Source organism: Erythrolamprus reginae, chromosome 2 (genome assembly GCF_031021105.1).
Source record: "Erythrolamprus reginae isolate rEryReg1 chromosome 2, rEryReg1.hap1, whole genome shotgun sequence".
Lineage (NCBI taxonomy): Eukaryota > Metazoa > Chordata > Lepidosauria > Squamata > Dipsadidae > Erythrolamprus > Erythrolamprus reginae.
Window position 1 is genome coordinate 120864110 of NC_091951.1, and position 26685 is coordinate 120890794.

Consider the following 26685-nt stretch of genomic DNA (forward strand, 5'->3'; position numbering starts at 1 on the left):
ACTAGGGAGAATTTACCTATTGACCGTGGAACATGACAAGACACCTAGATTTTAAAATATGCCTGCAGTCTCCTGTTCTATCCCAGAATGCTGAAAGATATTTTCTGAACATAAATAAGCATCTACATTGCTTTTCAGTAAGCCAGTCTTCTGTTTAATTTAAGAGAAAATGGCAGATGGGGCGCAAAGCATCCTGGATAGGCTTTATGGTAGCTTTTTGTTGCTTACAAGCAACATTGCCTGTTGCTTTGTTTGTTTAGCTTTTTTCCAGTGCCACATACTTTGTTTTATTCAGCTGGAACTTTTAATTTGTCTGTGATCTTTTATCAGTCATTGAAAGACCATGTTGTACTTTTGAATGTATCTTCCCCTCTCTTGTGGAAAATTGGACTAAGATTTATTTTTACCATCCTGTTGTGGGTTTTTTTTAATGGATGCACTTTATAATCAACAAATACTACTTACTGGAGAACCAGATTGGGCTAGGCTAATATAATTGAATAGTTTATTGGCCTCCTAGTTCCAATAACCTCCTATTTCTAAGTCATCTAGTCTTTCATCCACATTAAATAACAGGATGCAAAATTGTCTCAAATCTGGTAATCCAACCTTTCTTTAGCATCCTATTTATATTTAACCTTTCTTTAGCAATTTATATTTAATTCTTAGTTTCTTGCCCTGCGATATAGAATCGGCAGCTGTTTCAGCAAGCAAAAGATCTCCTGCCTAATATAAATTGTAGCAAGATGGAGCTCAACTCAAACAAAGAACAGTCCTGATGTACATCTGCTCCATGGAACACAGTTGGGCAACCTACACTTTCAGTTTCTACTTGAATGCCATCCTGAGTCCCATCCTCAAGTGAAAAGAGAAGCCATAATTTCTCATCATATCTTCAGGGAGTCTTAGAATTAAATGCTCACCAAACCATCATAGTTAATTGAGAAATGGAAATGCTGCTCTCCATTTCTTGATGAGCGTATGTTTGGGACTGTCTTTCTCAACTCACATCTCACATCCTTGTTCTTACATTTTACCAAGCTAATTTGTTAAATAACTATTTTACAAAGCACAAACTGACAAGGTAACAATTTTGTGTTTACCATATCTGGGTTGTAAAAACCCATGTTCTTTTCTAGGTTGTTCTGTAGCATTTTGTTCTCTGGTTAAATATTTTCCATTGGTACTCACAACTCAGGATGAACTATATACAAAGCCCACTGCAACAATATAGCCAAGAAGGCTTCAAGAGTTGTAAACCTAATCCTACGTAGCTTCTGCTCTGGCAATCTCACACTACTTACTAGAGCTTACAAAACTTTTGCCAGACCCATCCTCGAATACAGCTCATCTGTTTGGAACCCATATCGCATCTCAGACATTAACACCCTTGAAAATGTTCAAAGATACTTCACCAGAAGAGCCCTTCACTCCTCCACTCGAAATAGAATACCCTATGAGACTAGACTTTCAATCCTGGGCCTAGAAAGTTTAGAACTAAGACGCCTTAAACAAGATCTAAGTATTGGCCACAACGTCCTGCCTGTCGGCGACTACTTCAGCTTCAACCATAACAACACAAGAGCACACAACAGATTTAAACTTAATATTAACCGCTCCAAACTTGACTGTAAAAAATATGACTTCAGTAACAGAGTTGTCGAAGCGTGGAACTCATCCCCAAACCCCCAACACTTTACCCTTAGATTATCTACGGTTGACCTATCCAGATTCCTAAGAGGTCAGTAAGGGGCGAGTACAAGTGCACTAGAGTGCCTTCCGTCCCCTGTCCTATTACTCTCCTATATCTCCTATATCTCTTCTTCTATTCTTTCATTGATATATTCTATTCCTATATATATATATGTATGTGTATATGTATATGTATGTATGTATGTATGTATGTATGTATGTGTGTGTGTGTGTGTGTGTGTGTGTGTATATATGATGGTGAATGTGATTTCACAGAAACGTCGCATAAACATGCAAAATATTACACAGGGCAAAACTCGAACTCAGAACAATCTACATACATATACCCATGAAAATTTACGAAAACAAATATATATATATATATATATATATATATATATATAAAGTTTTTTTAGCTGGAATTTTAAAATTAAGTGGCCCTGGGTTGGGCCTAGAGGCAAAAAGGAGCTGTGACGTTCCTTCAAATATACCAGGGTGATCCGACATTAAAAAAACATATATATATATATATATATATATATATATATATATATATATATATATATATATATATATATATATATATATATATATATTCTATTCCTATATTCTATATATTCTATATATTCTATTCCTATATATTCTATTCCTATATCTTCTTTTCTATTATTTCTTAGATATATTTTACTATGAGTATCTCCTCTATAACCTTCATCATGTATTTTACTATGTGTATATTGATATATACTCACTAAAACCTTCATTGTGTATTGGACAAAATAAATAAATAAAAAAAAATCATAAATTGTTGAGACAAGAGAGAAAGCAGAATAAACCAGAAAACATGACAAAATGTTCTTTACACATACATTACTATGTTCTACTTATGTTATGTTATGTTATGTTAATATGTACTATAATACTATACTTGTTGGAATAATAATAATAATAATAATAATAATAATAATAATAATAATACCACCATCCAGGGAATGTCCTTAACAAGCATGACAAATGCAGTCAGTTATGTACAAGATTTTATCTCTCAGTAAGATATTTTATTTCTGAAATAAGCAGATGCATATAATCTTCAAATCATGAGTAAGCCTTTAACAGTATAATTTGGGGTCCTATTTCTCTTTGAAAGACAATCACTTTGACTGAAATGAAATCAACTCCTTGCATTGCTACACAGAATAAATGTTGGAGCATAAGAAGTAGTGAAATTCAGGTGTCCATCTTTTTCCTTTTTTATTTAGGAGATGTGCTTAAATATTCTTGACTGACAGAAATTTCATCTCCTGTTGTCTTGCCACAGGATAATCTTTCTACTTTGTAAGATTAGCAGCTGACAGCAAGAAGTTTGATGAGATTATAACAATCTGTTCCTTGCAGGTTGTCTGACTACAGCTACAGGTCTCTAGGGAATGAGTCTTTTCTGTAAATGTAAATAATATAGGCATTCTTCATTACCCCGTCTTTGCTCTTGTTGTTCCTTTTCCCATTCATTTCAAAGAAAATATATTTTAGATCAAGATGGATAAAACAGGTTTTAGTGGAATCAAATGCAATTCATTTTAGATTGCTTCAATTTTCACAGAATTGATTGCATAATGTATGATATATACTGGACACTAATGAAAGTAGAATGACAAAGGAGACTGAAAGTTAGTAAGTGAAATATTTATTTTATTTTTTAATTAATTTGATTTATATGCCACCCCTCTCCGTGGACTCAAGCTGTTTTCATCCTGTGAGGATTATTATAGCCGAACTGAAGAACTGGTAACTAAAAACATATAGATATTCATTTGATGTTTACCACTGACTTAATTTCCCTCTCTTTTTTCCCTCTAGTATTGCACCTCTTTGAAAAATTGAAATACATTTTAATAGGCATTTTTAAAACATTTAAAACATTCCCCAAAGAAAACAAACAAGCACTTCCGCACCCCTGATCTTGAAGATTTGACACAGTGAGGTATGGATAAGATGACACATTAGCTAACATACCTGTCACTAGATTGGACCATATGAAAAGTGTAAAGGAGCAAATGTTAAAACTCTACCGTCTTTTCAGAAGAATCATATTTGTTAAGTTCTCAAAAGTACATATTAAATAGTATTTAAAGAAGAGCAAATAACTGTGAGATAGAAACATTATGCAGGTATCGTGTACAACATGAACAAAGATGCATTTGAGATACTGTGCGAACATCTGTATCAAAGTAAACAGTCACTTAATCCACTGAGATAATAAATAGTATATTTTGATTTCCAAGTTATTATAGATTCTAGACCAAAAGGTCAGACCAAATACAATGAAGATAATTCACAGCTGGGAAATAAAGTTTCATAGTAACCAGCAGGTCTTCCTTAGCTACTGAAAAATTTTGTGCAGGGGAGATTCCCATTACCGCTGCTACCGCTGTGTTGCGTGCACAACTTTGGTTCTCTTGCATGTGTGCATGAGAGTCCCAGTGTGATTTTGCTTCTGCGCTTGCACAGGAAGCAAAATTTCATGAGAGGATGCACGCAAGAGAGATTTCGGCAATTGTTTTGCTTCTGCGCATGCGCAGAAGCAAAAAATCACCAAAATCTCACACATGCACGTGCCCCCTCATGAGATTTTTCTTCTGTGCATGCACATGAAGCACAAACATGCTAGGATGCATGTGTGCTTGCATACAAGAGAACCAAAACTGACAGTGCGCCATCCTCTACTGTACCAGTAGCAACCCACTACTGATTTTGTGAGACTATTTCGTTTTTTTAATGTTAGAGATCCTCTAGAAACATAGAAACATAGAAACATAGAAGTCTGACGGCAGAAAAAGACCTCATGGTCCATCTAGTCTGCCCTTATACTATTTTCTGTATTTTATCTTAGAATGGATATATGTTTATCCAAGGCATGTTTAAATTCAGTTACTGTGGATTTATCTACCACGTCTGCTTGAGCAGTGATGGCGAACCTTTTTATCCTCGGGTACCAAAAGAGCGTGGGTGTGAGCTATCGTGCATGTGCAGGTCCCCCCACCCCTAATTCAATGCCTGTGGTGGGCGAAAACAGCTTCCCCTGCCCCCTGGAGGCCCTCTGGAGACTGGAAATGGTCTGTTTCCCAACTTCTGGTGGGCCCAGTAGGGTCATTTCACCCTCCCTAGGTCCCTGCAGCCAGAGGAGGGTAAAAACACCCTCCCCCATTTCCCCAGAGGCTCTCTGGAAGCCACAAATGACCTCCCAGAGCCTCTGTGTGAGCCAAAAATCAGCTGGCCAGCACACACATGCATGTTGAAGCTGAGCTAGGGCAACGACTCACGTGCTAGCAGATATGGCTCTGTGTGCCACCTGTGGCAGCCGTGCCATAGGTTCGCCATCACTGCTCTAGAGAAAAGGCTTCAAACATTAAATTCCTGTCAAAAGAGACATCAGGTTTTTTGTGGGTGGGTCAGGCCCTTGTAGATCATGAAATGTTCTTCTGTGAAAAGCTACAATTATTTATTGCAGCTTTATTTATTACAAGACAGAACTGACAGGGCTCATGGCCCATTTCTTCTAATAATGACAACTGTCCTAGATAACAGCTTCAATCTCCGATTTAAAATGTTTCTTCATCGGTACAGTCTTCCCTTGGCAGCATCTGTAGATGGAGAATCATTTGGCTGTTATTTGGCAAACAAAAGACTAAATAAATTGTTTTAATCTGGGTGATCTTCCAGGGGGGGAAAAACCCTACCAAGCCGACAGTGTAACATTTTTCTTATAGCAGCTGGATACAGCCTGGAAAATACTGTTTTCTTTTTAATCCTAGAGAACAACTCCTTCAGTCTCACAAATGCATAGATAAAAAAGAGAATAGACATGACCTTGTTGAGCAAGTATAAACTGGACAGGGCAGTGGTACAAGAGGTAGTTTTAAATTTTGTTTTCTCCTCCTTTACTTCCTACAGGGTTTTTTGATCTTTGAAGAAAGGGGGAGAGGGAAAAGGGAGAGGGAAAAGGAGAGAGGGGGAGGGGGAGAGAGCGAGAGTGAGAGAACGGGAGAGCTGTTTTCTATTTGTTCACCGCTACCGCTATTCTGATTCCCCTACTTTTGCAAATCCTACTTGCAAAGGTAGGATTTCAGATAAAAGATGTTGGAAAAACAATATTATATGAATAATATTTTTGCTATTGTTGTTGCTACGGGGTAACAGGTATGTACTATATATATGAACTGTGATTATTTCCCTCTAGATGTGTAGAAAGAGTACTGGGCATTACTTGCTAAGAGGTAGCAGTGCTTGTTAAAATGGCCTGATAGCACCTCAAAAGCATCATTCATCTTTCCTTCTTTTGCATTTAGAAAACATTTCTGTTAGGAACTGCCAAGGCCCAAATTGTTCACCTTTGGTCTGAGATATACAGTATTTTCCCTGAGTGCATGCTGGCCAGATTGCAATTGAACTAATCTTTCTGGCACTGAAGAAGTTGCAGGTTTGGACATAACCTATCCATCCAATTGAACGATTAGAGTGGTCTAGGGCAGTGATTTTCAACCTTTTTTGAGCCGCGGCACATTTTTTACATTTACGAAACCCTGGGGCACATTGAGCAGGGAGGGGGCGGTGGCTAAAAAAGTTTGGACAAAAAAATCCTCTCTCTCTCTCTTCCTCCCCTTCACTCTATTTCTTTCTCCCTCCCTCTTTCTCTCACTTCCTTCCTCTTTCTTTCTCACTCTCTCCATCCCACTTTCTTTCTCTTCCTTCCTTCCTCTCTTTTTTGCTCTCTTTCTCCCTCCCTCCCTCCCTCCCTCCCTCTATGTCTTTCTCTCTCTCTCCTTCCCTCCCTCTCTTTCTCTCTCTCTCTCTTTCTTTTTCTTGTTTTCTCTCTCTCTCTTGTTCTCTTTCTAGCTCTCGCGCTCTTTCTCTCTTGCTTTCTTTCTCTCTCTCTCTTGCTTTCTTTCTCTCTTGCTTTCTCTCTCTCTTGCTTTCTTTCTCTCTCTTTTTCTCTCTCTTGCTTTTTTTCTCTCTGAGCTTCGCGGCACACCTGACCATGTCTCGCGGCACACTAGTGTGCCCCGGCACACTGGTTGAAAAACACTGGTCTAGGGAAGAAGAACCGTTGAACTTACCTGAACAGTCTTCTCGCTACACTGCGAAGAGAGTCCAACGTGGGTAATACTTCAGCCTTATTGGCAGGGACTGAGTTAAAAATTAGCATAATTATTATGTCCCGCCCACCACTGCCCCCTCTTAGCCAGTGATAAAAATGAAGGAATAGTAAGGAACAAAAACTTTTATTTAACAACTGTAACCTTCAAGAAACTGTGCACCTGGGCCAAAAGGCCGGGCGGGTTTGGACTCTCTTCGCAGTGCAGCGAGAAGACCGTTCAGGTAAGTTCAACGGTTCTTCTCCACTGCACTGCTCAGAGAGTCCAACGTGGGATATACCCAAGCCACATTTTAGGGAGGGATAGGCCGGACCAGGGGCGCTGGAACACAAACTCCCTGTAGCACTCTTCTGCCGAAGGCTGCCTCCGTTGAAGCAAAAGAGTCCAGGCGGTAGTGTCTGATAAAGGTCGTAGGGGCAGCCCAGGTAGCTGCCCTGCAAATGTCCTCAATTGGTGCCTGCTGAGTCCAAGCGGCTGTGGTAGCCACGCTTCGGGTAGAGTGGGCTGTAATCCTGCCCGGTAAGGGTGTTGCTGTGGATCGATAGGCATCGATGATACAAGTCCTGATCCATCTGCTGATGGTCTTAGATGAAACTTTTCCTCCCATTGAGGAAGGGAGAAAGGACATGAAGAGGGCCTCTGACTTTCGCAAGGTGCTAGTGCGGCGGATATAAATCTTAACTGCTCTTCTAACGTCCACCTTATGCCACCGCAGCTCTGATGGGTGAGAGCCATGGGTGCAAAAGTCTGGTAGGACAATGTCCTGGGCTCTGTGAAACCTGGTGTTAACCTTGGGTATAAAACAGGGGTCCAGACGCAGAGTCACTCTATCTGGATGAGAAACACAGAGGTCCGGCCGAACCGATAGTGCTGCAAGCTCCGAGACCCTACGGGACGATGTGATGGCCACTAGGAAAGCCACTTTTACTGAGAGAAAATGAAGTGATACTTCCCTCAAAGGTTCAAAGGGGGGTCCTGTTAACGCCCTTAGAACCAATGGTAAGTCCCAGGATGGAAAATGGTGTATGACAGGAGGAGACAGGTTTGCCGCTCCTCGTAGGAAGTCCTTCACCCAAGGGTGATGAGAAATTGGGCAAAACGGGTCTGGTCGGAGAATTGTTGCTATAGCTGCCACCTGTCGGCGGAGTGTGTTGGGCGCCAACCCCTGGTCTAGACCTTTCTGGAGGAATTCCACGAGATGTAGTACTGAGGATGACGAGGGTGTGATTCCCTGAGCTCTGCAAAAGGTGCAGTATGCCGCCCAGGTAGCCTGGTAAATACGTGTCGTTGATGGTTGCCGTGCTGCTTGAATGGTGTTAGTGACACTTTCTGGAACCTGTTTCTCTCTCATGCGGTTCCCTTCAATCTCCATACGGCAAGCTTCCACCACTGTGGGTCTGGATGTACTATTGATCCCTGTGTCAGGACCAGCCGTTGAAGCAGGATTCTCCATGGTGGTAAGATTGACAACCCCATCAGGTCGGCAAACCAAGGGCGCCTGGGCCAGTATGGAGCTACGAGAAGGCTGTCCGCCTCCTCGGAAATGATCTTGGCCACCACCTTGTGCAACAGACAGACTGGGGGAAAAGCGTACAGAAGCCCCCTGGGCCATGGTGATAGCAGTGCATTGACCTGCTCGGCCTCTGGTGTCGGAAATCGGGAGAAGAATCTGGGCAATTGCCGGTTGTGTTGCATGGCAAAGAGGTCCGCTACTGGTACTCCGTACTTTTGGACTATTAGTTGGAATGCCTCTGGGTTCAATGTCCATTCCCCGGGATCGATTGTCGTCTGGCTCAACCAGTCTGCCTGGGTGTTTTCTATCCCCAAGATATGCTCCGCTCGGATTGATGCTAGATGTCTTTCTGCCCATGACATTAGCTTGTGGGCCTCCTGCATCAGGCGGTCTGAGCGTGTGCCACCTTGGTGGTTCACATGTGCCCTTGTCGCTACGTTGTCTGTTAAGATTAGGACATGTTGGCCCTCTACCATGTCCGTGAACGACTGTAGAGCTTTGAACACCACTCGTAACTCCAGTCTGTTGATATTGGGATCCTCCAAGTCTTTTGGGGACCACCTGCCCTGGGCCACCTGTCCCCCTGAGTGCGCCCCCCAGCCGGAAAGACTTGCGTCGGTAGTTATCGTCACCTCCTGGTGAGCCAAGAAGGGGGAGCCCTTGGTTAAGGCTGGTGAGGTCCACCACGTGAGGGAAAGGCGAACTGTTGTGGTCAGTTGCACTTGTCTTTTTGAATTGCTGAGGCGAGCCTTTTGGAAGGGGAGGAGGAACCATTGAAGGGGGCGAGCGTGAAGCCGGGCCCAAGGAACGATGTTGATACAAGAGATGAACATCCCTAGCAGTTGTGACAGCTGTGCTAGGGAGGTTCTGTTGCGACGGGAGATGGAACGAACCAGTGCCCTTATCTTCTGCCTCCTCTCTGATGAGAGAAAGACTAGGCCTGTCGAGGAATCTATTATGGCACCCAGATGGAGCAGGTGCATAGTTGGCTCTAGATGACTCTTGGCTCGGTTGATGGTGAAACCTGCCTGCCCTCTCTAGCGAATCTATTGTCCGGGCCAGGTCTTGCCTGGCTTGTTGAGGGCTTCTGGAGAGAATGATAACGTCGTCTAGGTATGCTAGAAGACGGATGGATTGAGCCCTGAGGCTCGCTGTTATAGTGTCCAAAATTTTGGTGAATGTCCTCGGGGCTGAGGACAAACAGAAGGGCATGGCCTTGTACTGGAAGTGCTGGTTGAGAAGAGAGAAGCGGAGGAATTGTCGATGTTGTGGATGGACCGGGATATGGAGGTATGCCTCCTTGAGATCGATGGAGGTCATCCAGTCCCGGTGGCGAATAGATGCTAGTATGGTGTGCAGGGAATGCATTTTGAAGCGTTGGTACCTGATGTAAAGGTTCAGCTGTTTCAGGTTTAAGATTAGGCGGCAGCCGCCTGAAGACTTGGGAACCACAAACACGATGGAATAGAATCCCAGCATCTCCTGATGCATTTGTACAGGCTCCATTGCTCCTATGTCGAGGAGGTGTTGAACCTCCTGCAGGATGATGGATCGCTTTTGTGGTTGACTCAATGAGGTTTCTATAAACCTGTTGGGAGGCCGGTGTAGAAATCTTAGTTGAAGGCCCTGAGCTATGGTGTCCAAGGCCCAAACGTCTGTGGATATGGACTCCCAAAAGTCAGTGAAGCGCTGCAGGCGCCCACCGATGGGACTGTCCTGGGAGGAGTCACTTTTGTTTGCGATAGCCTCCCCTATTGCCTCCTCGAAATGGCCTATGGGATTGTTGGAACTGTTGACTTCTGTTCCCATAGCCTCCTCGATCAGTGCGATAGGTGGGTGTATAGGCCCCCTGTCCATAAGGTCTTGTGACCGGGGATGAAGTTGAGGTGGGGTCAGAACGAAAGGACTGCCTGCGGTAATAAGGAGCTCCCCGCCTGTCCTGACGCCTTGCTGATCGTGGTAAAACTTTTTTCTTGTCCCTATCCTCAATGAGGACCGAGTCTAGGGATTTGCCAAAGAGTTTAGAGCCCTGATACGGGGCCGCAGCGAGATGCCATTTCAATTTGGCGTCCGCCTGCCACGAACGTTACAAAGCAAGCGTCGAGCTGATAGGTTCGATGCCAGGGTGTGGGAGGAGAACCTAGCTGCTGCTAAAGTGGCATCCGCGGAGAATTCTGTAGTAGCAATAAGCTTATTAACATCTTGGCGGAGCCTGGCATCTTCCGGGCCTAGTCTGGTAAGCATATCCTTCAACCACAGGATGGAGGCCCTGTTAAAGAAAGATGCGGCCGATGCCGCTCTGAGTGACCAGGCGGACAGCTGATGAATTCATCTGATCATGTTCTCTGCCCTTCTATCATCCGGCTTCAGTCCATCTGCCATGTCTGATGGCACGACTGCATTGGACATCAAGGATGTCACTGGCGTATCCACCGAGGAATACTGGAGTAAATCCTCCACCTCTTGATCAAATGTATAGAACTTCCTGTCCCAGGCTGATGGTCCTAGGGCTGCAGTTGGCTGCTGCCAGAGCTTTTTGATGTTCTCTGCAAAAATGGGTATTGCAGGGATGTGCTCAGACTCCTTCTGTGGCTCGTTGATGAGTCTGGCTGCTGGCATGATGCCCACATCCTGAGCTGCTGGCTTTGCTGAGTTATCAGGAGTCAAAGTGGCTTTGGCCTTATTCAACAAAACTCTGAAGAGAGACTGCTTGAATAGGCCTGCTAGCGGAGGTTGCTCAGGCAAGGTGGCTTCATCCCCGGAAAGCTCATCCTCCTGGTCCATGGGCATTTCTCCAAGGTCTTGGTCTTCCTGGAAGGAATCATGCACAGATGTGGCCACCTCAGGTACAGTCCAAGGATCCTGTCTGGTAGGTCTAGGGAGAGGGGAAGGCCTCTGCTGGGCGCCCACTGCAATGCCCTGAGAGTAGGCTGAAGCAATCATATCCTGCAAGGATGGAGACATTGTTTGCCAGTTGTCCATGGGCCCTCTAAGGCCCGCTGCAGTTGGTGTGAATGTGGCTGCTGCAGCTGAAGATGGTTGAGACCTTGGCTGTATAGCTGGTCTGGACCATTCTGCCCTCTGAAAACCTTCTGCAGGTGGTGCACTTAAAGGGCGATCAGGTGACAATCCCCCTGCACCTGTGAAGTGAAAGTCCTCCATTGGAATCTCTGAGACCGAGGGGCTCTGCTGACGTGGGGGAAGACTGCTTGAGGGGCTGGGGCCTTTTTTAGCCTTGGTTATTTCCAATTGGGCTTCTAAGGCCTTAATCTTCTTCTCAGCCTCTTTTAGTGCTGAGGACTGGGAGGACTTTCCTTTAGATTTGCCATGAGCCTTATCCTTCCCTTTATTTGTTGAGGGAACGGTAGGCTCACTAGAAGCGTTTTGCGGTAATTGATACATAATCAGATAATTACTCACAGACAGCAAGGAAAAAAGGCTTTTCACGATGCTAGTAAAATGCTGAATGACTAGGGTAATTGCGACGCCTAAAAAGTGTGTCATCGCCCCCTAGTGGTTGATTGGCCTTTGGCTCGATAGATCTGTCTCCTGATCTCATTACCATGGTAACCCTTGTTGTTTCAAAATGGTGGCCGGGAAGCTTTAAGTAGCTAAGTCATCGCCCCTAAAATGGCGGCCGTGACGTCAGCAAGAGGAGGAAAATTGTCCCTTCACAAGGCAAAGGAGGATCTAAGCCCCCAAAGTTTGCCATTCTGCCGGTTAGCTCTGGGGCGACCTCCCAGCCCCCTCTCTGCAAATAAATACTCCCCATGCTGTTCGCTCCGTAGGCGGTGTCTCCTGACCGCCAAACAGCTGATGGGGGCGACGAACTCCTCATTCGGCCGTTCGGAAGCTTCCTCCGATGCCGCTTTTGAAACGGCGGTCTTTTATGCCGCTGAACAGCTGATCTAGGCTTCCAAATGAATCGAGGCAGACGGGACTCCTCACACTCGGCATAAAATCCGATCCGGAGGAGCTGCCTCGCGCTGGTCACCCCAGGAGGTAACTGGGCATAGGTGAGGGGTGGAGGGTTTGATCGCTCACGTCAGGGACCCCATACCAGCATACCCTGTCAGCAAAGCTTGCTCTGGGGAGCAGAGGCTTCTCAGGGGTGAAAAGTTGGAGAATGATACCCCAGAGGGCAGAGGCTCTCAGTCCAGGAACTCCTGCTTCTCCTGTAGAGAGAGATAAAAAAGGGGGGGAAAAGGATTATTTTTCAAAGAACAGAAACATATATTTATTAAACAATATATCTCCAAACTGGAGAGAACAAAACTCATAGTCCCTACACTATGACTGAGTTTTTAAAACTGGCTAAGAGGGGCAGTGGTGGGCGGGACATAATAATTATGCTAATTTTTAACTCAGTCCCTGCCAATAAGGCTGAAGTATTACCCACGTTGGACTCTCTGAGCAGTGCAGTGGAGAAAGGCTATACTGTTTATCCAGTTAGGCTGTTCAATTAACAAGGTGTTCTTGTATCCAGCTACATTGTTCAGCAATAATTCCCTGGTGCTGAAGCAGTGATAAAATGTATATACAATGGTACCTCTACTTAAGAATGTCTCTACTTAAGAACTTTTATAGATAAGAACTGGGTGTTCAAGATTTTTTTGCCTCTTCTTAAAAACCATTTTCTACTTAAGAACCCCATAGGTAGGTGGAGTTTAGGTAAATGAAAATGGAAAACATTGCTTTTAAAATAGTAAATAAAGAAAATTTTAAAAAAGGAACAACAAGCTGTATTTAACCCAAATAACTCAAATTATTGCCTCTAGGAAGCTGAACATGTGCAGGTACATGTTGAGAGTGAAAAGGTTAGGATTTTCAGTATTAAAATTACCAAGAATAGATTATCTTCCTCCAGTTACTAACTTTTTAGCCACGTTCTACTGATGCAAGTGCTATTTATAGTGAAATAAAAAGTCCAAATTATTATCCCAAAAGTACTTTTTCAAGAGGCAACTGAACTTGTTTTTCTTTGAAGACATTTCACTTCTAATCCAAGAAGCTTCTTCAATTCTGACTGGTGGGGATGAAAAGATTTATATTTTGTTAGGACTCTATCCAATCCGTCGGGCTGGCAATATATAAACCAACAATGTATGTCTCTAGGTTTACCTGTGTTAATTTATGCTATTTCTGATTGGTTGATTGTGTTGCAGGTTGCCATAAGAGAGAGCTAGAGATCTTAGTAATATCTCTCTCTCTCTCTCTCTCTCTCTCTCTCTCTCTCTGATATGCTTTCTTTGACATTCTGTTCTCTGTTGTATCTAAGCTGTGTTTATACCTTGCTATCTTTGTTTACTGTGCATGATTCAGGCAACTGGTAAGAATACTTTGTAAGTGGATATTCTTTGCACTGTTATTCTGACTATTATATGCATGATCTGGACTGTTTATTGGATTGTGCTATTTCTTAAAGTAAACTTTAACTCAAGTTAGTATATCTGTGTTTGGCTGAATAATTATTCATTATGATTCAGGGGTTACTTTGCACATGTATTAACATATTCCTTTCAGACAGCTGGTCCTGATGGGTTTGTTCTCCTATGTTGTACCATGCATTAATGAAGTTAGGTTTCTTCCCATGTAAAGTTCAGTGAATATTATGTGTGGATTTTATTGCTTTATTGTTTCTGTGAATATATAGATTCTGTGATTGTATAGATTCCATGCTTCTGGATTCTGAGTTGTGATTCTGGCTTCTGTTGCATGGCTATTGTATACATGCATCATGCTTTATATTACTGTATATAAAGAAGTTTCTTTTACACATGAATCAAGCGTGAGCTCTACTTACTTCTACACTGGTTCGCATTGCAATATTTTGCGCACATGCACTAGTTCCACTTGCGCACACACATGTCCTTTCATGCAATTTGGCTTCTGCACATACTCAGTAGCAGGAATCAGACAAAAACACAGCTTAGGAGCTGATCAGCTGTGCTTCGGACGATGAAATAAAAGTCAATATTAACCTGGAGGAATGAGGGAGAGCTTTTTTCCAAGCTTCGGAAGAGGAGAAACCATCCAAACAGGGATAAATTCACACAAAGAAAATTATGCAAAAAATGGCAGCGCACATGGACTGGCACCAAGAGTGACATCACCAGTGGGTCACTAATGGATCGCACCATCCAGTCTGAACCAGGAAAACCCCACTTCTGACATAAATCTGGCTGAATTATTTACTTGTGTGCCGGTTGCATTGCTGCAAACTCTAATATCATGTATGAATTTGCAGTTATGTTTTCTAACTCTTCAACCAATAAATATGTTGAATAGAACTGACTTGACTTACATTTCCAGTTTCTTTGGGTTTTTTTAAACATAGAGAAAAATTTGTCCTTTTCAAATCCTCTGGCATTTTGTTTGTCCTCCATGATTCCTACAAGTAGGGACTCAACACCCTCTGAGACAAGAAATAGGATTATTCTGCCCCGTGCAGTGGTGATAATATTTTGCCAAAATATCAGCTACTATGTTCTGCACACTTTGTTCAAGATATAAGTAGCCTGAAAGGTGAACTTTATTTCTTGCTCAATTGGTCATGTTTTCCAGCACTCACTAAAGATGTCCTGAACTTAAATTGGATTTAGCACTAAGAGAATCAATTTGGATTTTATTTTCTGAAATAGCCACACAGAAAAAAGCCGATAGTTATTTCAGTTCATAAGTTCCAATTTTAAGGTTGGAAAAATGCCTAAAGAAGATAGCTATCATTAGGATTGCAAAAATCCAGGACACCACCAGAAGGCAGCAGAGAATTTACAGTTTTACAGCCATCTACATAGCATTCATATTTATGCAACCCAGACTCAGTGGCTCAATTGCTGTTGTTACTTGATGAATTTGTAATTTCACCCACTGAAAATAATAACCTTTAAAAGTTTGCAGCAGAAAAGCTTGGAATCGCTTCCACACTGTGCACATTGGGAAATAAATATATAAAATGGGAAACAAGAAATGATACAATTGGCAAAGACTGCATTTCTAAAAGTAGTACCAGACTGTCATGCTTCAGTGTTATCATTTTCCAGTGCTATTGGCTGGATATAAACAAATTACTATGTTCAAAAGGCATCGTTGAAAAATACATTAAGACAATTTGCAAATAATTGCTGTATACTGAGCTATTATTACTTTGACTTATGAAGTATAAAATCTTCCTGAAATAATTATGATAATTATGTTTAAAGAATAGTTGCCACCCTTTAATCTTTTAAAACAAAATTTAAAAGAAAAAGGCTATGGGGATTTGGTACCCTATCACTCTAGTTGAACGTTTGACAGAGAAATAATTAGAGTGGAAAAAAGATAGGTCAACTGTTTCACCATGCAAGAGACATGGGTTTTTTTTAATTCTTCATAGGGCCACCTACTTCATCTTTGCACAGATTTCTCATTTAAATAATTTCATTGCCAACAAAAAGGCTGTCAGACTATTTCCAGAATGGTATTTTGGTATTCAATAGAAAGATGTTTTGTGGAAGGGAGGGAGGGAGGAAGGAAAGAAGGAAAGAAGGAAGGAAGGAAGGAAGGAAGGAAGGACTATATTTCAGATTCACAAAAATTATATGTTGAAGTAGCAAACATGTATCTAAACTTTGTAAGCATTTCATTCATGTATTTGTTGTCAGCTAGAAGTACTTGTCTTTATTATTCAACAAGTTTGGCTTTTTTCTGTTCTTTCTGTCAAAGTTCTATATTTTTGGGGATTCCATGGAATGGGCCTCTGCCAAGCTGTGAAGGCACTGGCTGGTGGCAATGCAGGCAGGAAAAGCAGTAGCAACAGGGACTGGGGAGACTGCATTGGCAGGAAGTGGCAATTTCTGTCTGTCTGTCTCTGTGTCTCTGTCTGTGTCTCTGTGTCTCTGTCTGCCTGTCTGTCTGTCTTCTGACTGTCTCTCTCTCTCTCTTTCACACACACATACACCTATTTTGCTGCAGGATTGGGCAGGCTTCCTTGGCAGAGGCCCACCCCATGGATCCCTGATTGGCTGCAGGAGGTGTGGCTGCTTGTCCCTTGGGGCAAATGGCTGGAATACAATGATCTCTCTGCAAAACATCCACAATAAGGGAGACAGAGGTGAAGGGCTGGGGGAATCCATTGATGCTAGCAGAGGTCAATTGACTGTGGCTGAAGGGCGGGGGTGAAGAAAGACAGGAGCACGTGGCAGAAACAAAAAGCCCCATTCTGAATTTGAATATGCATTCAAAGGATGTCCCAAAGGTGCTTTTTCAAGAGGCCACTGGACTTTAAAAAAGCACCTTTGGTACAACCATGACCTGGATGACTAAGAATCTGCATAGACATTGAAAGAATGAACATTTCTCCATAGTAGGTGCAGCTAGTCTCCAAGGATGGGAAAACACCACCTTTAGCCAATCAGGACTGAGTCTAGAAAAGGTATGAATAGTGCCCATTGTGCTACAACCCCCCTCTTCAAGACTCAGTCGTTAGCCAGGGACACATGCTTATTAATCTCATTGAGGACTTTCTCCATCACTACGATCTATCTCACAATGAGTGTTTTCTTCTGTGTGGCCCAATGAGCTCCCCAGGTGGTCCCAAACCTCATCTGGGTGGAAGACAGTCTAGGGTGTCAGCCTTGCTCCTGCTCACAAGCAATTTAGGACATCAGTTCAGTTGCTAGCCTAACGTAAACTTGGGTGATAATCCAGCTACTTCATATTCCATTTACATTTACAGCTACATTTTGCTAATGTTGTCCAGGCAGAAATCAGAACCAGAATTCCTTTATTGCCTTCTGTGGAACTGGGGGAGTGATCCTGAGATGACCCCCTCCCAATCCTCACCTTCTCTGCCTGATTGGAAATCATTCCGAAGGCTGAATAGGATTTTATATCCAATTGAGAGCTTCGGAGGGGAAATAATCCAAAATCCCCACAAAGAAAGGCAAAGAGTTAAATAACAATAATGGGCAATCAAGGCATCAACCACAGTGTCATTCTTTGCCACAAATCACTCAAATGACTCCACATTCTACAAAACCACTTGCCGTCATCGGACACCAGAGCACATCAGGTTCTGAAAAAGCTCCTGGCAGAGGTAAAATTCATATGTGACACAACTCTTCAGGCCACTCGTTTTATGGTGAGAAAAATGAGGTCAGCGGTAGTGGCCCACAGAATACTCTGGCTCTGTAATTGGTCCATGGACCACTGAGAGCATATGCACCAAGATAAATTCCTTGTGTGTACAATCACACTTGGCCAATAAAGAATTCTATTCTATTCTATTCCATTCCATTCCATTCTATTCTAAATGGCAACTAGCATCTGCTCCTATCACTGGTCACTCACTCTTGGGGAGTAGTGGAAACCAGGGACAAGTGTAAAATCCTTCCCTCTGGCAGCCAGAAATCTACTTACCGAGCTGCCTCTTTTCCAAGGAGGGCCCCCAGAGATCTAGACCAACCATGTGGTAAATTCCAGGGACAGTACCAAGGGCAGATGGTGGCCTCCAGAGAGGCACCTATGACAGGACTTTTGGGGCAGTCAAACTAAATGGCCCTTTTGAGGGGCCGGTGGTCATTCCTTCTGCTGGAATAAGTAAATTACCAGAGGTACCTCCCACAGAGGGCTACCTGGCACTACTTGCTAAGCAGTGGGAGGAGATCTGTCATCTGGTCTTAAACTTGAATTTAGACTTGAAACTCCCCAAGTTTTTTTTGTACACTGTCCCCAGTCTCTAAATGCCAAAAAAAGAGAGCTCTGATGAACGAGGCCATCAAGCACCTGCTGGACATTAGAGCCATCCAACAGGTGCCTAAAGATCAACAGGGACTTTAAATTTAATGTTGTTGGAATTAGAGGGTAGACATGGTCCTTGGAACTGTAACCACAACCACAACTGTAAGAATTAAATCCATGCCCATTCTGGTTGGTAAAGGCCACTTGGAAGGTGACATGTGGTGCTATTCCTAGTGCCATTCGAACAGGTGCTTGTAGGCTCTCTCGAGAGCCAGCACTGAAAGCCACTGATAATAATAATCCTACCTGATCCTTTAGAGAATCCAGAATGAGACAAATTATCTAGACCCCTTCCGGTCAGTATACAAACCTAGATATAGGACTGAAACAGCATTGGTTCCATTGGGTGGTGGGAGATGGGTGGTGTACAAATATGAGAAACAAATAAATAACTAAAAACTGTGATATTTGCTGGAAAATTCCATTAGCTGATTAGATATATGGCATTAGCTGATTAGATATACAGTGATCTCTCGGTTAGCGCGGGGGTTACGTTCCAAGACCTCCCGCGCTAACCGATTTCCGCGTTATATTGGATGCGGAAGTAAAACCACCATCTGCGCATGTGCGCCATTTTTTTCATGGCCGCACATGCGCAGATGGTGGAGTTTGCGTGTGGGCCGCGGGGAAGACCAAGGGAAGATTCCTTCAGCCGCCCAACAGCTGATCTGCTCCACAGCGCGGAAGCAGCGAGGAGCCGAAGATGGGGTAAAGGCAAAGGGGAAACCCCATCTTCGGCTCCTCGCTGCTGCCGCGCTGCGGAGCGGATCAGGTGTTGGGCGGCTGAAGGAACCTTCCCTTGGTCTTCCCGCTTGCCGCTTGCCAGTCCACACACGCCCCCCTGGATGAGCCGACCACAGGGGCGAGGGGTGGGGATGAAGGGGCAGGACTTCCCGGGCGGAAGGCGTGCTCGGCTCTGCCGCTCCAGCCCCTTTCGGCCGAGCCTCCCCGGCCAAGCGGCAGCCTTCCACCGGGAGGCTCAGCATTCCGTCAGTCGTAGCGCTGGCTGTCAACTTTTCTTTTTAGCACTGGGGAGGCAAGTCAGCTCCTGCCCAGTTTTAAAAAGAAAAGTTGACAGCCAGCGATTGTTCCGCTGCCGCCAGCATGGCCTGGCTGGCAGCGGAAGATGTAACGGAGCCCACGGGGGATTCACCTTCCTCCCACCCGCAGCCGAGACTGATTGTGGGCTCCTTCGCAACCTCGGAGAGCTTCCGGGGCATGAAAGCTCACGAAAACCAGGAAGCTCTCCGAGGTTGCGAAGGAGCCCACGATCAGTCGGCTGCCGGCGGGAGGAAAGCAAATGCCACGGGGCTGGGCTCGGCTCCCCCCTCGGCTCCCCCCCTTACCAGCCCCGCCGCGGAAGGCTCCATTCTGTTCCCTGCCGGCCCGATTGAGCGGCCGGCGGTCTCCATTCAGGGAACAGAATAAAAAAAAATTTATTTTTTAATATTTTATTTTTTTAAATAATATTTTTTGAAAAACCGCGTTGCAGCGTTTCGCGCTAATCGAGAACGAGCAAGTCGAGGGACCACTGTATGGCAGTATTACTAAAAGGCAAAAATAAACTGGGTGTATGTGTGTAGGTATGTCTATATGCATAGGTGTGTTTCAAGTTAAACTCAAATGATTCATATTCTGAGACTTCTTCCACCAGCAGTGATTTGATTCATATCTGTATGTATTGAAAATGGACCTAGAACTAGGAAACATCAAGTCAAAGAGATTAATTTGACCCAGTCCCAGTGAGAACAGGGGCTATTTTCTCATGGAAAAAAAGTTGACATTTCATCTGATCTGCTTTCATGGTAAAATGCTCCCAGGGAGATGAATTTCCACCCTTCTCAAGCCGTATTGGTTGTCCTAGATTCACAGCTGAGATTGGAAAAAAATATCTCAGCTGAAGATGGGGGACTTTTGCACAGATTCACCTAGTGCACCAATTGTGGCCCTATTTGGATCAGGAGGCCCTTCTCACAATCACTCATGCCCTTATCACCTCACGACTCAATTACTGTAATGCTCTCTACATGGGGGTACCCTTAAAAAGCGTTCAAAGACTACAATTGGTCCAGAATGCAGCTGCACAAGCTCTTGTGGGTGCAACCAGATGCACCCACATTACACCAACACTCTGCAAGCTGTACTGGCTCCCATTCGGTCTCTAGTTGTAATTTAAGGTGTTGGTTATCATCTATAAAGCCCTACATGACTTAGGGCCAGACTATTTATGGGACCGTCTTCTACCACATAACTCCCAGTGACTGATAAGGGCCTACACGGTTAGCCTTTTTCAGATCCTGTCAGGTAGATAATGTTGGGCCACGTGAGAGGACCTTCTCTGTGGTGGCTCTGTCTCTCTGGAATCAACTGCCCCCAGAGGGGCCCATACTGCCCCCACCTTACTGGCCTTCCAGAAAACTGTTAAAACCTGGCTCTGCTGGCAGGCCTGGGGCCATTGAGTACAATACTATCTGGATCCGGCCAAAGGTATGAATAATTTTTTTTCCTATGGGTTTTTTTTAACTATTATTATATTGTTTTTATGCTGTATACCATCCAGAGTCCGGAAGAATTTGGGTGGCCTATAAATTAAATAAATAAAATAAAATATTTTATTTTATTATTTTATTTATTTTAATAAATAAAATAAAATATTTTAAAATAAAATATTGGCCAAGTGTGGTAATCAGCCCGCCAAACTTTTAAAAATGTTGGCGTTCAACAGAGTGACAGGCCAAACAATTTGCTGAAGGCATTAAGAAGAAATAAGAGTGGAATGATGAATAGGCAGGAGGTGCCCTGACAACAAGTTAATTATCCAGTGTATCACTTGGGGACTGTCACCTTGTCATTTTATTTTTAAGGTTGGCAAAGATAAATTCAAAATCTCTACTTAAATTATAACACCAGGCCTATTATGTTCATTCTGTGGTTCAAGTGACATGCTTATGCTTTAATTTATGGGCTTCAGCCATGGAACATTGCTCAATTCATGAAGCTGAAACCAGCGACAAAATTGATGGTGACCCGAAAATTAGCTCTGGAACTCCTCAGTAGCTGTGTAGTAATGAGGTTTAAAAAAAAAAAAAAAAAAAGTTAACATTTAATAAACATAATTTATAGTGCTCGCAATTATTTGCTTTCAAGATTTATTTACCATCTATCTTAAAAAACCCTTATGGTAACTGTAGCTTTACTCGGTTGTTCTCTATCACCTCATCTGGTTGACTATTTCTTTAGAAAGACTTTAGGTATCAAGATATTGAGCCATGAAAGAAGCCAATTTTCCTAATATTTTTAAACAAGGTACATCCTATTTTTTTCTAAAGTCCTTTCTTTACCTAGAAAAATACAAGCAGCCTCAAATGTACCAATCTGAAAAATGTACCAGTCTAAAAAATACATTCAGACTAATAATATTTCAGAGAACACAAAGAGTTTTGCATTTGATCTTTTCAATCACTATAACAATTCCATAAGCTTGGCCCGCATTTTTCTTTTTCTTATAAACTTTTGATGAAGAAAACTTGAGAAGGAGACCTGCCTAAAGCCATTCCATCGGAGCCGGTGGAGCATATAAAATTAATACCATGATCATAGCTTTCGCTTTCTAGATCTGAAGTATAAATAGAAACTTGGGACCAAGCCAGTAGGCTTTTCCAAACAAATACTTAGGGGTGGAAGGTGTTGATTCATTTGCTTGCTTGTTTACTAAATTTTTATTCCATCCATGTCTTCTACAAGATGACCCTTCACTCTTTGTCCCTCCTATCATATTATATGTATGTTTATGTTATTTAATGCTTTAGTGAAGGAGCGGCATGTGGGTCTAATGGTAAAGATAGTTGCCTCCCACTGGACACTCGAGAGTTCAAGTTTCAAGTTTCAAGTTTTATTGGATTTATATGCTGCCCCCCTCCGAAAACTCGGGGTGGCTAACAACAATCATGAACAATATACAATAAAATCCAATACTAAAAGCAAATTAAAACCCCTTAATATATAAAAACCAAACATACATACAAACATACCATGTATACAGTTGTAACGGCCTAGGGGGAGAAGAAGTCTTAATTCCCCCATGCCTGGCGGCAGAGGTGGGTTTTAAGTAGCTTACGAAAGGCAAGGAGGGTGGGGGCAATTGTAATCTCTGGGGAGAGTTGGTTCCAGAGGGCCGGGGTCGCCACAGAGAAGACTCTTCCCCTGGGTCCCGCCAAGTGGCATTGTTTAGTTGACGGGACCCGGAGAAGACCCACTCTGTGGGACCTAACTGGCCGCTGGGATTCGTGCAGCAGAAGGCGGTCCCTGAGGTCAGTCCTAGATATCAACAGATATTTCTCTTTTAGGGCACACAGAAAAAATGCCATCTGCAAACTACATATAGGTATCAGGAAAACCATCTGTCCAGTAAACGCTGGGGTTTGCCAAGTTGCCCCAACTCCACCCCAAATTAAGGGACTACAGGGCTTTAAAAAGAAAACAAAATGTTTTAGTGAAGGACACTTGCGTGCTTATCAAATGGGAAATGTCTCAAATTTGTATCTGGCAATAATAACAAATGAATTCAAATGCAAATGGTCTATTGGTGTGTCTAAATCTATCCATTGATTTCTCAGAAATTTGTTTCTCTCTGTCTGCTTTTGTATCTAATTCCCAGGAAAGTTATATTTTTTTCCTTTATAATGTTTATAGTGTAGCTGAGCTGAGCTTCATAGTTAGAAATGGCATTTAGACATATATATTGTTTCACAGTGCTTTACCGCCCTCTCTAAGAGTAAGCATATTGCCCCCAACAATCTGGGTCCTCATTTTACTGACCTTGGAAGGATGGAAACTTGAGCAACCTTGAGCCTACTGAGATTCGATCTGCCGAACTGCTAGCAGCTGGCGATCAGCAGAAGTAGCTTGCAGTACTGCACTCTAATTACTGAGCCACTGAGTTGTGGGGGAGATAGCTGCTGATACTAGCTTGTTGCTGATACTGGTTTGTTGTTGTTTTCTTTTTTGCAGAATTCTCCATTTCTTAATAATCTGTACAGCTAGTAATCTGCAAAAGCATTAATATTTCAGAGACTGTTAGTGAACCTAAGAGGAAAGTAATGTAAGACAATTAAATCTGACTCTATTTTACTTTTGTCATTCCACTTGAATAAAGGTGGTCCTGGCATATCACTCAAAGGCCAAGTATGGACCTAAGTTAAGGTGACCAGATTTTGATATTGGTAAAGCGGGACACCATTGACCAGGGAGAGGGTTCTTGATTAAAATTTTTGTCTATATGGGCACTAGACCGATCCCCTCCCTCCATGGGCTCTCATCCATCCCCTCCCCACCCCTCCCATTCCCGTGCCCGCCAGCCACCTATTTAGACCAACCTCCGCGCCCCCAACCTGCACCTCTGCCGCCTTTGTTTCTTTCTTGATGACTGCCCCCACCTCTCTACACCTGCCATTGGCTGCTCGGACCCAGACCTGGGCCGTCCTTCTCTTCTCTTCGCTCTGCTTGCCGTGCATGACGCCTTTGGCCAGCATGTCTGTCCATCCAAAGGAGCATCGGCATGGAATGGAGAGTTGGGGGAAAGGGAGGAGGGGGATTTGTTGCTGAATGTCTCTTTCACCCCTTCCCACTCACCTATGGGCCTGGTTTAAGCCCTGGCTTTCACGATTGGTGTCTGGAGAGGACCCATCGCTCTGATGTGAGGTGAACTCATTCCACTGAGGCTGAGGAGGACAGAAGGAAGATTCTGACTGACTGCAGCTCACATCAAATCAACCTCCACCCCAGGCTCTTTCAAAAAATCAGGACTTTTTAAAAATGATGGGGGACGCGGGACAAATTGTTAGAAATCGGGACTGTCCCACCAAAAGCGGGACATCTGGTCACCTTAAACTAAGTCCCTCTAAGAAAATTACTTTTAAGTAACATGGCTCTCCAAATTTTCAACCCAGACTTTTTGGAAAGGTACTAGAAGGGGAACAAGACATCTTCCTAAAACAAGCAATATAGCCATCATGCTGAACAATCAAAGGCTGACCACTTTTGTACATGTTTGTATGTTTCTCACACCTACAAAGGGGTGGGTCTTTCATTGCCCTGTTGCTACCATCATCTGCGTCCTAGAAACACAGCTCTTCACAATTTGGAAACCAAGTATGATTTGCAACATCTGCATCCATATTTCCAGATTTTGTTGTTGTTGTTGTTGTTGTTAAAAAAGTCCTATATGGATGGATAATTGCAGCATCTGCAGCTGTTTTTCTATACAGTACTCATCACGACATAATACCTCATTGTTTATAGTACATGCAAAGTGTTCATTTAACTTCGCCTAAATAAATGCAACCCTGAAGCTCATGCTAAATTTATAATGTGTTTTTTGTGCTGAACAAGTTCTTCATCAGTGGGTAAAAAGAAGATCAAACAGTGTTAATTACCATACAATTTTGTAACCCAAAGGAGAGTATATTAAAGCCAACAAGAAAGAGGGGAAGAAAAATTATTCAGAAGGTTACAGAACAGCTGTCAGGCTGTAATGATTTTGGTCAATATCAACTGACCTAGTTCATGATTGACCTAAAATTAAAAGGAACTCAAGTTCATCTTTAATTCTTAAAACCTTTAATCCTCCGACTAATGCCAAATTACTGTTCCTTAAAATGTGTTGGTTTATTCTACTTTTGACAAAAAATCTTAATGATAAACTGACTGAAAGAGTCATTGATTACTTAACAGACCCATTGAGAGTCTTTGGAAACAGCCAACTATTAAAAGATAATCACAAAATGTTCATCTTTCAAATGATCGCCACCACTGTTTATGAATAGTAGAGAATTACTGCTGGGGCTTAGTGGCTTATTCTGATGTCATGGGGCATTTGGAATTAAAACCTGAGAAAAGCTTACAATGACATGTTTACCAAATATAATAAATATAGGGGAAGAGGGAGTTTTGTTTTTGTAAACAAAAAACAAAAAAGGTTAGTTTTTAAATGTGTTTTTTCTGGCAGTGGTTTCTTTTTAATTACAAACCGAAGAAGGGGTGTTTTAGAAGAAAACAATAACTTTAGAAAAAAATAGATATGATCACTTTATAGTTTTATATTTAACCTATAACCTATGAAAAGCAGGTTGTTTGGAGACTAGTCTGCTAGAATTTAGATGTTCTTTGTAGGGAGATTAATTTTTTAAATGGAGAAACTGAATTGGCTATCCGTAGGCAGATTATCCAGAAGAGGCCAGGATAACACAAATCTACTCAAAATGAAACTGAAGCTGCTTCTTTGTCAAAACTTTCTATTACTGTTTAAATCAGCTGGAAGAAGAAATAAAGTAGTGACATATTACTTCAAGACTTTTCCATATCTACCTAGGGCTGGGTAGAAGGAGGGAAGTCAAACTCAAATTCATTGAGGCCGCGTCAGGTTTGAGTTTGTCCTTGGGAGGCTGAGGATGGTGGCCAGGGAATGTGCCCAGGGGGCAAAGCCAATTCAATGTCATTGTCCAAGCTCCATTTTCAGCCATGGCAACTCCTGCAGCCATCTCCCAGCAAAAATGAAACTCAGGGGACAGCACTCAGCCCACCCAGGCTCCATTTTTACTGGTAGAGGGCTGCAGGAGATCATTGTGGCTGAAAATGGAGCCCATGCAGGCCTCCTGAGTTTCAACTGCCAGCAAAAACAGAGCCCATAGAACAGCACGCAGCCCACCTGGGGCTCCATTTTTTGCTGGCAGAAGGCTGCAGGAAGTCATCATGGCCAAAAATGGAGCCCAGGCAGGCCCCCCACACACGAAGCTCCATTTTCACTGGCAGAGGCATAATGAGCAAGTCCTTTGCTGTTTCCAGGCATTGCAGGCCAGATGTAAGCACCCGCAGGCTGGGTTTAGCCCATGGGCCCTGAGTTTGACAACCCTGCTCTAAAGGATTCTTTCAGTCAGTGAAAACCCCCTTAAAGGTTTCAATTTTAAAACAATAATTTGAACCATTTATTTTTACACTAACCATCACCATTAATTATTCTCAGGCTATTTTAATTGTCATTTATCTTCTTTTAATATTTGGACTTATGCTTTTCTGTACACCTTTAGATGTAGAACCGGTTTGGTCTAGTAGTTAAACCACCAGGCCAGAAACAGGGAGATCATGAGTTCCAGTCCTGTCTTAGCCATGAAAACCAGCCCAATTCACCTCACAAGGAACAGTAATAGGAGGAAGGGATATATAAGCCCCTTGAGTTATTTGTAAAAATAAAGATGGAATATAAGCAAATAAATAAACAAACCTCAAAGCAGAAGAAAACAAAACAAAATGAGTACAGGAAAACTCATCACATCTATGTATGTCTCTTGTTCAGATTGCAAGCATGCCTCTTCTACATTCAGTGTTAGGAGATATGCTCATGAATCATTTGTAATCACAAAAGGATGTATTTTGATTTTTCAGGCAAAATACAACTGTTTGTGGTATTGAGCAACTTAACTGAACTGTATCTGAAAGATAACTATGTGATCAGTCACACCCATAGAAAAATATGAAACATAAAACATATGA